General features: G+C 38.5%; 1 pseudogene; it reads left to right on the top strand.

Moving 5' to 3' along the window:
- The first annotated feature begins 331 nt into the window (after nt 1-331).
- LOC115678955 (probable inactive poly [ADP-ribose] polymerase SRO2) lies at nt 332-2,354 on the top strand (annotated as a pseudogene).
- Nucleotides 2,355-4,033: the final 1,679 nt, after the last annotated feature.

Genomic DNA, 4,033 nt, shown 5'->3' with positions numbered 1-4,033 from the left:
TTGTAATTAATGATTTTACCAAATTAATAAGAAAAATGTCAAAAAAAAGGTGTGATGAAATCGAGGTCCCATCCTCTCCATTTGGCCTGTAATTAATGATTTTACTAAATAAATAAGAAAAGAGCCAAAATAGGGTATTATAAAAATCTCAGTCCTATCCTCTCTATTTGGTCTGTAATTAAAAATTTTACCAATAAATGAAAAAAGCCAAAAAGGATATTGTGAAAATCTCTATCTTATCCTCTCCATACGGTATGTAATTAATGATTTTACCAATTTACAAGCAAAACGGTGGGTGAGAGAGACAGGGTGGTTGCCCGTTTTGGAAGTTATGGTCAAGGATAGTTCCAAGGGAACTCTTGCCTTCTCCCGTGGTTCAAAACATCTCATTCCTGGGGTGGGTACCCCCTCTATGTTTGTGGTCTTCCATTTTATACTTTTCGATAATCTTATTTTTGTTTGAGCAGTCGTAAAACTTTTGTGAATCGATTCGCATTTCAGCGCACATTTTTGGGACGTTCCAGGTTCGGTCAAAATTGTCGGACTACGTCAATCAATGTCCGTCACCGACTGTCCACACCGTCACTCCTGATGCAGTCGCACACGAATTCAACCATCTGGCAATCGATGTCAACTGTCCAGATCTGAACAATCCGATGGACGATCGGGTTTCAGATTCGTTCATCTCCGATTGCGAGAGCGTTGTATCCGCTAATCAAATCTGAAACTACTCTCTGCTGATCAATCTGAGACAACTCTGTTGCCGTTCATCGGCGATGGGTTGATGGAACTCAGCGAGGGAGACAAAGTCCACCGCTATGTCAAGGAGAGATTCGTCTCATGGCTAGGTGCACTTGGGGCACAAGTTATCGCGGTGGCAATCCACCAGAATTGCTTCTCCAGTTTCTCGGCGAAAGCACGGGCCCAACTGCCCAAGCTTTTCAACTTTACTCACAGGCAGCATAGAAGAAAGGCGGCGGCGACACCGCCAACGTGAGGTACGCATGGTATGCGACCTCGAAGGAAAAAGTGTCCAAGATCTTGTCCTATGGTTTTGGCTACAGTAGTAAGCCTGAGAAAAATGGCCTGTATGGTTGTGGAGCTTATTTTGCTCCTGCTAATCATCCTCTCGAAAGGTACTGGAATTCCCTTTAAATTACTGTTTGGAAAGTGGTACGATAATAAAGATATGTTAATTTAGCGTGTTAGTATATTTCACTTTTAAGATATGATCGGTTGTATCTCATAGAACAAGTATATTTCATGATCATGTTGTTTCTATACTCGTGTTAGAATGTTGTGCATATGATAGACATTGGCCTTAGATGGTTTCTTGGTAATGCCTTGGCAGCATTAAATCTGCCACTATTAATTGCATAAATAATTGAGAGATACTATTTGGAAAGTGGTACTATCACGAAGAAATGTTGATTTAGCGCTTTATTGTAATTCCCTTTTAAGCTATGATCAGTTAAATCGAGTAGATTATGTATGTTTCGCAAGCGTATTGTTTCTTGACTTACGTTAATATTTGTGCATGAGATGATACTGGCCTTAGATAGTTTCATTGTAATGCTTTGGCAGCATGAAGACCGCCCCTTTAAATAAAGATGGCCTACAGCATCTGTTGCTATGCCTTGTCATTATGGAGAAATCAGAGCTTGTTGGTCATGGCTCGAAACAGTCTCATCCCAGTTCGGAACTGTAAAACTCGGGCGTCGACGACTTATCATCTCCGAGGAGATACATTGTTTGGAGCATCCACATGAACACTCGTGTGTTGCCTAAGTATGTTGTTAGCTTTAGAGCCCCTTGTTGCTTAAGAGGGAATCAAATTTTCTTTCTCGTTCTTGCTTTTCCATTGACCATGTTTTTGTGTTTGACTTTGTCTATTCTATCAATTGGTACGATGCAATAGGGTCATTGAGAACTCAGGAGAAGTCATGGAAACCAAATTCCCCTTGGATCCTGTTCCGGTTTTTGATTACGAAACTCTTGAAAATCTTCCCTCCTTCTCGCGTCAATTTGGTCTCCAAGTATTATAAGGCTCACAAAGTAAGTGCCACATCAACACTGCCATCACTTAGTTCTTGTCTTCCTGATGCAATAAACCTACCTTAAATGAACTATTTTTAAAGCGATTTAGCCGGAGGAAATTTAATTTCATTTTCAATGTCCTGATTATGCAAAACGCAAAGAAGATGATATTTTGAAAGTGATAAATTCTATATTTTGATGTTCAACAAGTGTTCCTAAACATTCGTCGACAATTGGCAGGCATGAATTCTTGCTTGTGCTCATTCATAATTTCATAGCACGTCAAAAGTAAAAGAGACGCCAAGATTGCCATTTAGCTCAAAGTAAACTAAAGTCACATATCAAATCCTAATGAATACTTCAATAGGTGAATCACAATTTTTTAAATTTCCTCCGGCTATATTGCTTTAAAAATCGTTCATTTAAGGTAGGTTTATGGTTTCGACCAAAAAAAAAAAAGTAGGTTTATGGCATCAGGAATACAAGAACTAAGTGATGGCAATGTGGATGCGGCACTTGCTTTGTGAGCCTTATGATACTTGGAGATCAAATTGACTTAAGATGTAGGGAAGATTTTCGAGAGTTACATAATCAAAAACCAAAAAGGGATCCAAGGGGAATTCGGTTTCCATGACTTCTCCTGAGTTCTCAATGACCCTACTGCATATAAATTTCACAATTCATCAAACCAGTTGATAGAACAGACAAAGTCAAACACAAAACTGTGGTCAATGCAAAAGCAGGAATGAGAAAGAAAAATTGATGACCTCTTAAGCAACAAGGCGCTCTAAAGCTAACAATGTACTTAGGCAACACGTGAGTGTTCATGTGGGTGCTCCAAACAATTGTTAGGATTTTTTTTTTTTGCAGCAACAATTATTAGGATTGAATGGCCTATTATGTACTGAATTTGCTGGATAGTGTCTTTCCATTAAGTTTTGTGCTGCAGTTTTCGCTGCATGCACTTGATAGTATCATATTACTCTTGCATTATTTGTTTATTTGTTTGGCTCGAACATTATTGCTTGATTTTTAATAATTCCGTAAAATCTATCAAGTGTTGTTTTATAATCTATTCACCCCCTCTTAGTTATATCATTAGTCATAATAAAAAGGAAGGTGAATAATTACTTGTTCGATCCATTACTCCAAGAAAGGTTACATAAGGAAAGTTTTAAACAACTTGGGCTCAGTCATAATGGCTCTGTCATCTTTAGTCATAAGCAATATATGAAGTAAGGTGCGAAGCGGATTAAGCAAGAATAAATTTTGGCGCTACCCACTAGCAGCTCAAGAAATCTCCCTCCATCACCCATCCATGGACTTTATAAGGACGAAACCCCACTCCATAAATAAATAAATTAATTAAGACCGTAACTGTTTCGCCGGAAATGTTCCCGCAACAAAATGTAATTCACCGAACGTCGTTCTTCGATTCTTAATATAAGGAGACCAGGTTCTATGGCGACTCCGAACAAGAGATATCGAGAAGAGAACATAGAACTCATTAATTTACCAGCTTCAATCAGCAAGAACCATGAATTTCAAGTTTCGTAACCAATCCAAACAAGTCTAACCAGCTTCCGACTGGCAGCGATCGAATTCCATCGGTGCAATGCTACACAACTACTAAGCTTGAAACATAAATGGCTATAGCTAAATAAATTGAAAGTACAGTGCAGAAAATTAAAGATAAAAAGATAACATTTTGATTAGGGGGGTTTGTGCCGTCTACCGGATGGTATTTATACTGTGAGCATGATAACCGTCCTTTAATGCCATCTGTCGGATCGTATCAAGTAACCGCTGTTGATCTCATTTTCGCCGTTTGTCTTTATGACACTGTTGACACCTAAATTTTGACTAACCATTTAGTGATTAATTGCATAGAAAATTAGGGATTAAATTTTAACCCCTAAACAAAAATATCAAAATCGCATAGCATATAGTTTAGGTTCATATAGATTAACTGCATTCCACATCGAACCGGCGGTGG

This window comes from Syzygium oleosum, unplaced genomic scaffold, assembly GCF_021117445.2.
Source record: "Syzygium oleosum isolate NSW1041296 unplaced genomic scaffold, Sole_v2.1 Sole_v2.17, whole genome shotgun sequence".
NCBI classification, from domain to species: domain Eukaryota; kingdom Viridiplantae; phylum Streptophyta; class Magnoliopsida; order Myrtales; family Myrtaceae; genus Syzygium; species Syzygium oleosum.
This window is presented reverse-complemented; position numbering and strand designations above follow the sequence as displayed.